Here is a 13,409-nt window from a genome sequence, read left to right on the forward strand (position 1 = left end):
CTCAGCGTAACAGCTAGATCCAACAGCTATTTCCCATTTGTATCGATATCAACCTTTTTTCATAGCTAGTACAGTGGGATCCATAAGTACTACCGTGCAAGTGGTCCATGACTATTTTCATTATTTTTTCTCTTACATCTTATTCGTTTTTAAGCGGTGGATTTTTATGAATGCGGGTGCAGAAGTTGTCAACAGCTTGTTTTGACTTTTATTTTAATTCTTGAAGCTCTTATTGGGTTAAATAAAGTGCACGAATATGGTGATGGACAATTTGCACGGTCATAGTCATGGATCCCACTGTAGCTTCAATATCGTTGTGCTTGTATGTTAAAACTCAATATAACTAATAAGAAATTAGTGTTCACTATGCATACATTTTAATATTATTTCTATTTTTAAAAATATTTTTCTATTTTGTATTTTATTAGTTTTAACATTGATAGTATCAAGTGCCAAAATAGGCCCGCTCCAATATTATTTATTTGGTATTTATTATTATTAGAATATAATTACAAGGTGAATTGTGTTACAAAGTAGGATATACAACGGGCATGTTAGAATGACTTTACGTGGATACGGTAGATTCTCTGAAGTAGTTGTATTTGACCTATAACCAGTGCCAGAAAGTATGAACCCGCCTCTGGCAGATTTGGCTACACTTAAAAGAGGCTCAACATGCCCATATGAGCTTTTTGCTCAAGTGTGGAACCCTGCCTAATCCAAGATTTTTGTGAAAATGCCCTCGGGAATTTCCTGAGAAAGTATGACCCCCCTCAGATTGATTTGCCTACACTTATAAAAGGCACTTCTGTGAGATTGTTGTCCATAAACCTGTCAAAAATATGCCCCTCTTGATATTTTTTTTTCCCACACCTAAAACTACGCAAACGTATTAACACACACACACACACACACACACACACACACACACACACACACACACACACACACACACACACACACACACACACACACACACATTGACCTTGACCATGACCTTGACCTTGACCACACCCACCTACATACACACCCACACCCACCCACACCCACCCACATACACCCACACCCACCCACACCCACCCACATACACACCTACACCCACCCACACCCACCCACATATACACCCACACCCACCCACACACACACACATATATTTACTTCCGGTCCACTTGTGGCCTATTTCTGCTTTATTTCTGTTGCACTATGTTTTTGCAACAAATTATTACCCAATATTATGCATTAGACACGTGTTGTTTTCTGATTGGTTGCTTATGACATAATGTGATGACGTGTTAAATTCTGATTGGCTTATTGTTTCAGATGTTTTCAATGCGGTCCGTGCTTAGGGTATATAAAGAGATTTTGCATTGCATATCAGCCAGTATTGAAAAAGTTGTTGAAGAGTACAGATGTGTTGTTGCAGTGCTGCTCATATTTTTTAAACACAAAAATATTGCAGATTTGTATAAATTGAATTACAAATCTATTTGATTTAATATACAGAATTTTTGACAACCTGTCATAGGTTTATTAAGTATAAAGTTTTGATTTGGACCCCAAGAAATTTTATATAAATACCAAAGCCAAAAATATTCACACACATACACACACACACACACACACTAAATATACAAAACACACTGCTGAACCCAACTGATATTTTTTTTATTAAGCATAGAATTTTGATTTGAACCCCAGGAAATTTTATATAATAAACCAACAACAAAAATGCCAAATCAAAAATATTGTAATCAATGCAATAAAAATATATCCATCCCCAATTGGGTTAAGCACCAAATGAATTGTAATCCAGATAAAAGCAGAATTCTCACAAAAATATGCCCAAAATGCCATAAAGAATATAGCATGAAATATTTCACTTTTATTTGTTCTGCACAGTCATCAACATTTCCAAATAAAATTGAATGGAAATATTTGTGTGATTGCCCTGTATAATTTAGATTGCAAGGCCATATTTTGTAATTTTCTAGATCAGGAGCTAGACCCTATGCACCAGAAATAGGCCATAAAATGCCTCTCCACAAATTATGTGAGCATCATGGAGCACACAATACACTTTACAATTTTGAGAATCTCAATTTATATTCAGGAACAAGAGATTTGGATTTGATGTATCTGGAAATATCAAAAATTATTTCATTCTTCACAAACAAATCTCATCTAACAATTCCATAACAGTTCCATGCTCAGCTCTGTGTCTGTGTGAGGCAAGCACAGCTCTGTTAGAGATAGGTATATTATATAAATTTAAAATTATTTCATTCTTCACAAACAAATCTCATCTAACAATTCCATAACAGTTCCATGCTCAGCTCTGTGTGAGGCAAGCACAGCTCTGTTAGAGATAGGGATATTGAGTATTGAAACATCTAGAAATTATTTCATTCTTCTCAAGCTCAGCTCTGTGTCTGTGTGGGGATTTGTACCTAATAACATCAAAACAACACAGCTCTGTTAGAGACAGAATATTCAATTCCATATCTATAACATCTCTGTGTAATTCCATAACAGTTCCATGCTCAGCTCTGTGTCTATGTAGAGCAAAACAGCACAGCTCTGTTAGAGATAGGTATATTATATAAATTTAAAAATTATTTCATTCTTCACAAACAAATCTCATCTAACAATTCCATAACAGTTCCATGCTCAGCTCTGTGTCTGTGTGAGGCAAGCACAGCTCTGTTAGAGATAGGGATATTATATAAATTTAAAAATTATTTCATTCTTCACAAACAAATCTCATCTAACAATTCCATAACAGTTCCATGCTCAGCTCTGTGTCTGTGTGGGATTTGTACAGCAACATAGCTTTGTTAGAGATTCATTCAATTCTTCACCTCCATATCCATAACAGCTCTGTGTTTATAATAGATAGGAATATTGAGTGCATCTAACAATTCCTGCCCATAACAGTTCCATGTTGTAGAAATATCAGCAAGGCTCTGTGTCTGTGAGATTTGAAACCTTGTTCCCAATCAGTTCCAAGCTGTACATCTCTGTGTCTGTGAGATTTGAAACCTGTTCCTGTACAGCTCTGTGAGAATTTTCATAGTGCCTAATAATATCAGCACAGCTCAGTTAGGATCGCATCTAACAAATATCAAGGATTTGTACCTAATTACAGTAGCACAGGGATAGGGATAATAAGTATAGACTATTGATATAGAAATTATTTTATTCTTCAATCTTATTCATAACAGTTCTATGCTCCTATGTGTCTGAGCAACATCAGTACAGCACAGCTCTGTTAATTAATATCTATTGAAACATGTGTCTGTGCGTGGATTTGTACCTAAGTATAGCTATTATTGAGTATAGAATTATTATATCTAGATCCATTTTTCTGTGTCTGTGCAGGGATTTGTACCTAATAACATCAGTACAGCACAGCTCTGTTAGAGTATAGATTTATATTATTATTGAAACATCTCTTCACAAACAATCTCATCTAACAATTCTATAACAGTTCCGTTCAGCTCTGTGTCTGTGCGGGGATAAACATCAGTACAGCACAGCTCTGTTGCTCATCTTTTCAGCAATGTGTCTGTGCAGGGATTTGTACCTAATAACATCAGTACAGCACAGCTCTGTTAGAGTATAGATTTAATTATATTATTATTGAAACATCTAGAAATTATTCTTCAAACAAATATCATCTAACAATTCCATAACAATTCCATGCTCAGCTCTGTTGCTCATCTTTTCAGCTCTGTGTCTGTGCTGGGATTTGTACCTAATAACATCAGTACAGCACAGCTCTGTTAGAGTATAGATTTAATTATATTATTATTGAAACATCTAGAAATTATTCTTCCTAACAATTCCATAACAATTCCATGCTCAGCTCTGTGTCTGTGCGGGGATTTGTACCTAATAACAGCGGTACAGCACAGCTCTGTTAGAGTATAGATTTAATTATTGAAACATCTAGAAATTATTCTTCAAACAAATATCATCTAACAATTCCATAACAATTCCATGCTCAGCTCTGTGTCTGTGCGGGGATTTGTACCTAATAACATCAGTACAGCACAGCTCTGTTAGAGACATTTAATTCTTCATATTTATATCCATAACATCTCTGTGTCTGTGTGTCAGTACAGCACAGCTCTGTTAGAGATAGGGATATTTAGTATAGATTTAATTATTGAAACATCTAGAAATTATTTCATTCTTCACAAACAAATCTCATCTAACAATTCCATGCTCAGCTCTGTGTCTGTGCGAGGATTTGTACCTAATAACATCAGTACAGCATAGCTCTGTTAGAGACATTTAATTCTTCACATTTATATCCATAACAGCTCTGTGTCTGTGTGAGGCAAGCACAGCTCTGTTAGAGATAGGGATATTGAGTATTGAAACATCTAGAAATTATTTTATTCTTCACAAACAAATCTCATCTAACAATTCCATAACAGTTCCATGCTCAGCTCTGTGTCTGTGTGAGGCAAGCACAGCTCTGTTAAAGATCTTCACAAACAAATCTCATCTAACAATTCCATAACAGTTCCATGCTCAGCTCTGTGTCTGTGTGGGGATTTGTACCTAATAACATCAAAACAACACAGCTCTGTTAGAGACAGAATATTCAATTCTTCACATCCATATCCATAACATCTCTGTGTAATTCCATAACAGTTCCATGCTCAGCTCTGTGTCTGTGTGAGGCAAGCACAGCACTGTTAAAGATCTTCACAAACAAATCTCATCTAACAATTCCATAACAGTTCCATGCTCAGCTCTGTGTCTGTGTGGGTATTTGTACCTAATAACATCAAAACAACACAGCTCTGTTAGAGACAGAATATTCAATTCTTCACATCCATATCCATAACATCTCTGTGTAATTCCATAACAGTTCCATGCTCAGCTCTGTGTCTGTGTGAGGCAAGCACAGCTCTGTCAAAGATCTTCACAAACAAATCTCATCTAACAATTCCATAACAGTTCCATGCTCAGCTCTGTGTCTGTGTGGGGATTTGTACCTAATAACATCAAAACAACACAGCTCTGTTAGAGACAGAATATTCAATTCTTCACATCCATATCCATAACATCTCTGTGTAATTCCATAACAGTTCCATGCTCAGCTCTGTGTCTATGTAGAGCAAAACTGTTAGAGATAGGGATAGTAAGTATAAATTTAAAAATTATTTCATTCTTCACAAACAAATCTCATCTAACAGTTCCATAACAGTTCCATGCTCAGCTCTGTGTCTGTGTGAGGCAAGCACAGCTCTGTTACATGATGGGAATATTAAGTATAAATTTAAATTTCATTCTTCACAAACAAATCTCATCTAACAATTCCATAACAGTTCCATGCTCAGCTCTGTGTCTGTGTGAGGCAAGCACAGCTCTGTTAAATATAGGAATATTAAGTATAGATTTAAATTTCATTCTTCACAAACAAATCTCATCTAACAATTCCATAACAGTTCCATGCTCAGCTCTGTGTCTGTGTGGGATTTGTACAGCAACATAGCTTTGTTAGATACAGAGTAGATGGGTATAAATATTATTTCATTCAATTCTTCTCCTCCATATCCATAACAGCTCTGTGAAATTTATTCTTCACATCTAACAATTTCCATAACAGTTTCATGCTCAGCAAGGCTCTGTGTCTGTGTAGATAAAGATATTAATATTTCATTCCTTCATAACAGTTCCTGTGTCTGTGTGGGATTTGTACAGAGCTCAGCTCTGAGATAGGGACTAACAGTTAGGGTATAATTAATTCTTCACATCTATTGAGTGTCTAGATGTTATTTCATCCCTATGCCATGACAGTTTCAACTCTGTATTTGTATGGAATTTAAAACTTGTCTGAAAAGTGGCAATCAATGCCCATTGTTTCTATATAAACGTTTCAACGTATGTACACAGAGATGTTATGGATATGGATGTGAAGAATTGAATATTCTGTCTCTAACAGAGCTGTGTTGTTTTGATGTTATTAGGTACAAATCCCCACACAGACACAGAGCTGAGCATGGAACTGTTATGGAATTGTTAGATGAGATTTGTTTGTGAAGATCTTTAACAGAGCTGTGCTTGCCTCACACAGACACAGAGCTGAGCATGGAACTGTTATGGAATTACACAGAGATGTTATGGATATGGATGTGAAGAATTGAATATTCTGTCTCTAACAGAGCTGTGTTGTTATGATGTTATTAGGTACAAATCCCCACACAGACACAGAGCTGAGCATGGAACTGTTATGGAATTGTTAGATGAGATTTGTTTGTGAAGATCTTTAACAGAGCTGTGCTTGCCTCACACAGACACAGAGCTGAGCATGGAACTGTTATGGAATTACACAGAGATGTTATGGATATGGATGTGAAGAATTGAATATTCTGTCTCTAACAGAGCTGTGTTGTTTTGATGTTATTAGGTACAAATCCCCACACAGACACAGAGCTGAGCATGGAACTGTTATGGAATTGTTAGATGAGATTTGTTTGTGAAGATCTTTAACAGAGCTGTGCTTGCCTCACACAGACACAGAGCTGAGCATGGAACTGTTATGGAATTACACAGAGATGTTATGGATATGGATGTGAAGAATTGAATATTCTGTCTCTAACAGAGCTGTGTTGTTTTGATGTTATTAGGTACAAATCCCCACACAGACACAGAGCTGAGCATGGAACTGTTATGGAATTGTTAGATGAGATTTGTTTGTGAAGATCTTTAACAGAGCCTTGCTTGCCTCACACAGACACAGAGCTGAGCATGGAACTGTTATGGAATTACACAGAGATGTTATGGATATGGATGTGAAGAATTGAATATTCTGTCTCTAACAGAGCTGTGTTGTTTTGATGTTATTAGGTACAAATCCCCACACAGACACAGAGCTGAGCATGGAACTGTTATGGAATTGTTAGATGAGATTTGTTTGTGAAGATCTTTAACAGAGCTGTGCTTGCCTCACACAGACACAGAGCTGAGCATGGAACTGTTATGGAATTGTTAGATGAGATTTGTTTGTGAAGAATAAAATAATTTTTAAATTTATACTTAATATCCCTATCTCTAACAGAGCTGTGCTGTTTTGCTCTACATAGACACAGAGCTGAGCATGGAATTGTTATGTAATTGTGAAGAATTGAATATTCTGTCTCTAACAGAGCTGTGTTGTTTTGATGTTATTAGGTACAAATCCCCACTCAGACACAGAGCTGAGCATGGAACTGTTATGGAATTGTTAGATGAGATTTGTTTGTGAAGATCTTTAACAGAGCTGTGCTTGCCTCACACAGACACAGAGCTGAGCATGGAACTGTTATGGAATTACACAGAGATGTTATGGATATGGATGTGAAGAATTGAATATTCTGTCTCTAACAGAGCTGTGTTGTTTTGATGTTATTAGGTACAAATCCCCACACAGACACAGAGCTGAGCATGGAACTATTATGGAATTGTTAGATGAGATTTGTTTGTGAAGATCTTTAACAGAGCTGTGCTTGCCTCACACAGACACAGAGCTGAGCATGGAACTGTTATGGAATTACACAGAGATGTTATGGATATGGATGTGAAGAATTGAATATTCTGTCTCTAACAGAGCTGTGTTGTTTTGATGTTATTAGGTACAAATCCCCACACAGACACAGTGCTGAGCATGGAATTGTTATGGAATTGTTAGATGAGATTTGTTTGTGAAGATCCTTAACAGAGCTGTGCTTGCCTCACACAGACACAGAGCTGAGCATGGAACTGTTATGGAATTGTTAGATGAGATTTGTTTGTGAAGAATAAAATAATTTTTAAATTTATACTTAATATCCCTATCTCTAACAGAGCTGTGCTGTTTTGCTCTACATAGACACAGAGATGAGCATGGAATTGTTATGTAATTGTGAAGAATTGAATATTCTGTCTCTAACAGAGCTGTGTTGTTTTGATGTTATTAGGTACAAATCCCCACACAGACACAGAGCTGAGCATGAAATTGTTAGATGAGATTTGTTTGTGAAGAATAAAATAATTTCTAGATGTTTCAATACTCAATATCCCTATCTCTAACAGAGCTGTGCTTGCCTCACACAGACACAGAGCTGTTATGGATATAAATGTGAAGAATTAAATGTCTCTAACAGAGCTATGCTGTACTGATGTTATTAGGTACAAATCCTCGCACAGACACAGAGCTGAGCATGGAATTGTTAGATGAGATTTGTTTGTGAAGAATGAAATAATTTCTAGATGTTTCAATAATTAAATCTATACTAAATATCCCTATCTCTAACAGAGCTGTGCTGTACTGACACACAGACACAGAGATGTTATGGATATAAATATGAAGAATTAAATGTCTCTAACAGAGCTGTGCTGTACTGATGTTATTAGGTACAAATCCCCGCACAGACACAGAGCTGAGCATGGAATTGTTATGGAATTGTTAGATGATATTTGTTTGAAGAATAATTTCTAGATGTTTCAATAATTAAATCTATACTCTAACAGAGCTGTGCTGTACCGATGTTATTAGGTACAAATCCCCGCACAGACACAGAGCTGAGCATGGAATTGTTATGGAATTGTTAGGAAGAATAATTTCTAGATGTTTCAATAATAATATAATTAAATCTATACTCTAACAGAGCTGTGCTGTACTGATGTTATTAGGTACAAATCCCAGCACAGACACAGAGCTGAAAAGATGAGCAACAGAGCTGAGCATGGAATTGTTATGGAATTGTTAGATGATATTTGTTTGAAGAATAATTTCTAGATGTTTCAATAATAATATAATTAAATCTATACTCTAACAGAGCTGTGCTGTACTGATGTTATTAGGTACAAATCCCTGCACAGACACATTGCTGAAAAGATGAGCAACAGAGCTGTGCTGTACTGATGTTTATCCCCGCACAGACACAGAGCTGAACGGAACTGTTATAGAATTGTTAGATGAGATTGTTTGTGAAGAGATGTTTCAATAATAATATAAATCTATACTCTAACAGAGCTGTGCTGTACTGATGTTATTAGGTACAAATCCCTGCACAGACACAGAAAAATGGATCTAGATATAATAATTCTATACTCAATAATAGCTATACTTAGGTACAAATCCACGCACAGACACATGTTTCAATAGATATTAATTAACAGAGCTGTGCTGTACTGATGTTGCTCAGACACATAGGAGCATAGAACTGTTATGAATAAGATTGAAGAATAAAATAATTTCTATATCAATAGTCTATACTTATTATCCCTATCCCTGTGCTACTGTAATTAGGTACAAATCCTTGATATTTGTTAGATGCGATCCTAACTGAGCTGTGCTGATATTATTAGGCACTATGAAAATTCTCACAGAGCTGTACAGGAACAGGTTTCAAATCTCACAGACACAGAGATGTACAGCTTGGAACTGATTGGGAACAAGGTTTCAAATCTCACAGACACAGAGCCTTGCTGATATTTCTACAACATGGAACTGTTATGGGCAGGAATTGTTAGATGCACTCAATATTCCTATCTATTATAAACACAGAGCTGTTATGGATATGGAGGTGAAGAATTGAATGAATCTCTAACAAAGCTATGTTGCTGTACAAATCCCACACAGACACAGAGCTGAGAATGGAACTGTTATGGAATTGTTAGATGAGATTTGTTTGTGAAGAATGAAATAATTTTTAAATTTATATAATATCCCTATCTCTAACAGAGCTGTGCTTGCCTCACACAGACACAGAGCTGAGCATGGAACTGTTATGGAATTGTTAGATGAGATTTGTTTGTGAAGAATGAAATAATTTTTAAATTTATATAATATACCTATCTCTAACAGAGCTGTGCTGTTTTGCTCTACATAGACACAGAGCTGAGCATGGAACTGTTATGGAATTACACAGAGATGTTATAGATATGGAATTGAATATTCTGTCTCTAACAGAGCTGTGTTGTTTTGATGTTATTAGGTACAAATCCCTACACAGACACAGAGCTGAGCTTGAGAAGAATGAAATAATTTCTAGATGTTTCAATACTCAATATCCCTATCTCTAACAGAGCTGTGCTTGCCTCACACAGAGCTGAGCATGGAACTGTTATGGAATTGTTAGATGAGATTTGTTTGTGAAGAATGAAATAATTTTAAATTTATATAATATACCTATCTCTAACAGAGCTGTGCTTGCCTCACACAGACACAGAGCTGAGCATGGAACTGTTATGGAATTTTTAGATGAGATTTGTTTGTGAAGAATGAAATAATTTTTGATATTTCCAGATACATCAAATCCAAATCTCTTGTTCCTGAATATAAATTGAGATTCTCAAAATTGTAAAGTGTATTGTGTGCTCCATGATGCTCACATAATTTGTGGAGAGGCATTTTATGGCCTATTTCTGGTGCATAGGGTCTAGCTCCTGATCTAGAAAATTACAAAATATGGCCTTGCAATCTAAATTATACAGGGCAATCACACAAATATTTCCATTCAATTTTATTTGGAAATGTTGATGACTGTGCAGAACAAATAAAAGTGAAATATTTCATGCTATATTCTTTATGGCATTTTGGGCATATTTTTGTGAGAATTCTGCTTTTATCTGGATTACAATTCATTTGGTGCTTAACCCAATTGGGGATGGATATATTTTTATTGCATTGATTACAATATTTTTGATTTGGCATTTTTGTTGTTGGTTTATTATATAAAATTTCCTGGGGTTCAAATCAAAATTCTATGCTTAATAAAAAAAATATCAGTTGGGTTCAGCAGTGTGTTTTGTATATTTAGTGTGTGTGTGTGTGTGTGTATGTGTGTGAATATTTTTGGCTTTGGTATTTATATAAAATTTCTTGGGGTCCAAATCAAAACTTTATACTTAATAAACCTATGACAGGTTGTCAAAAATTCTGTATATTAAATCAAATAGATTTGTAATTCAATTTATACAAATCTGCAATATTTTTGTGTTTAAAAAATATGAGCAGCACTGCAACAACACATCTGTACTCTTCAACAACTTTTTCAATACTGGCTGATATGCAATGCAAAATCTCTTTATATACCCTAAGCACGGACCGCATTGAAAACATCTGAAACAATAAGCCAATCAGAATTTAACACGTCATCACATTATGTCATAAGCAACCAATCAGAAAACAACACGTGTCTAATGCATAATATTGGGTAATAATTTGTTGCAAAAACATAGTGCAACAGAAATAAAGCAGAAATAGGCCACAAGTGGACCGGAAGTAAATATATGTGTGTGTGTGTGGGTGGGTGTGGGTGTATATGTGGGTGGGTGGGTGTGGGTGTATGTGGGTGGGTGTGGGTGTGTATGTAGGTGGGTGTGGTCAAGGTCAAGGTCAAGGTCATGGTCATGGTCAATGTGTGTGTGTGGGTGTGGGTGTGTGTTTGTGTGTGTGTGTGTGTGTGTGTGTTAATACGTTTGCGTAGTTTTAGGTGTGGGCAAAAAAATATCAAGAGGGGCATATTTTTGACAGGTTTATGGACAACAATCTCACAGAAGTGCCTTTTATAAGTGTAGGCAAATCAATCTGAGGGGGGTCATACTTTCTCAGGAAATTCCCGAGGGCATTTTCACAAAAATCTTGGATTAGGCAGGGTTCCACACTTGAGCAAGAAGCTCATATGGGCATGTTGAGCCTGTTTTAAGTGTAGCCAAATCTGCCAGAGGGGGGTTCATACTTTCTGGCACTGGTTATAGGTCAAATCACACTACTCTCTGAGGAAAAAATAGGTAATTATTCTAGACTGTTCGGGTAAAAAGTACTTAAGTCTTATAAAATCCAAATTTACAGCAGCCAGCTAATTATGTTTATTGGTTTAATAGCAAACATTAGAGACATGATATACGTGTTGGATTATCGCTGTTTAGAATATTTTCACGTGCCCAATATAAAATCTAAAAGCATACTCATAATTTCTTTAATTGATTCATTGCAACTTTTCAACAGAAAATCGCAGTTTGTGACCAAAATGTCTTTTCCCGAACACACTAGAATTTTATCCAGCTTACGCAATTAATGCCCCTCATCAGTGCCGGATATATAAGTCTTGCCCCCCCGCAAAATATTATCAAAGGCCCCCTCTACCTACACACACACACACCCAACTCAACATTTTGGGAAAGGGGTTATGTGATAGGACACGGTTTTCTCACACCTGGAAAATGGTACATTTGTTAAAATGTAAGGTTGAAGAAACCTTAACTACTGCATTTCTAGTGAAATTCTAGCCTGATTTGATTCTAGACTGACTGCCACGCGGGAAACCCGGGCTGGGTAATCTAAGGTCGGAATTTTTCCGACTTTGTCTCCGCATAAAGCGGCTGTAGGACCCACCCAGCCTGAATTCAAATTGGGGGGTAAAGGTGGCCGCAGCGTGGTGCTGATCACACAACCTCCAAGATGACCGACATCGAAAATATGTGGGGCCCTACCCTCACATTCCCTAAATGTGCGTTCATGACATGGTGCTATGTGCACAGGGAATTTGACTTTTCTCTTACCTGTATATATTGTATTCGTTCCTGTACCCCTGAGTAACTAAGTTTGTTTCTTACATATGTATATACGAACCCTCTACTATGTCAAAGGCTTACTTGTCTCCGGGATCCGGCACTGCCCCTCATGTACAGTGGGATCCATGAGTATTACCATACAAATTGTCCATCACCGTGTTCGTGCACTTCATTTGATCCAATAAGAGCTTCAAGAATTAAAAGAAAGCTCAGAACAAGCTGTTGATAACTTCTGCACAGCATACATAAAGATCCATTGTTTAAAAACACATAGGATGTAAGAGAAACATTAATGAAAATAGTCATGGACAATTTGTACTGTAATACTCATGGATCCCACTGTACGTTAACCTACGTTCGATTATTCTCGCAAACCCTTACTTCGGTCGATTGGTACAAATTTGTGAGAACATAAATTTGTCACACGAAAATATCCATGAATCAGAAAAACGTTCGACGGGCCCACCTCTAATTTTCCAATCTTGTTTTGTTTATCTCGAAACTTTTCAGAAATCTCTTTAGAACAAACTTCGGCAAAGCGCTGCAAGAGCTTCTTTCTTCTTCTTCTTCGTGACCCTCCCCGCCTGGTATGTGGCAGTCTTGGTCAAGGATCTAATCAAGGTAGTATGGGAAATTGGAGAGTACCATAGTATCGAAGTCGTAGTAGTGGTTGTGTTCGTAAATAAATCGCAATATTACACTTCACTTTACTGTACTGTAACACTGATCACAAACTTGCACATAGGTACACACAAATTTCAAAACTGAATACCACTCTGGCGGGCAAAACTATATAATATCTACATTGTACGGGGATCCATGAGTATTATCGTAAAAATTGTCCATCACCATAT

General features: G+C 36.5%; 1 protein-coding gene across 4 annotated transcripts in view; it reads right to left on the reverse strand.

The window, feature by feature from the left end:
- The window catches only part of nan (transient receptor potential cation channel subfamily V member nanchung), a 226,984-nt gene that overhangs the window by 16,089 nt on the left and 197,486 nt on the right, over nt 1–13,409 (reverse strand). The window lies entirely within an intron of this gene.

Source organism: Lepisma saccharinum, chromosome 8 (assembly GCF_977018435.1).
Source record: "Lepisma saccharinum chromosome 8, izLepSacc3.1, whole genome shotgun sequence".
Lineage (NCBI taxonomy): Eukaryota > Metazoa > Arthropoda > Insecta > Zygentoma > Lepismatidae > Lepisma > Lepisma saccharinum.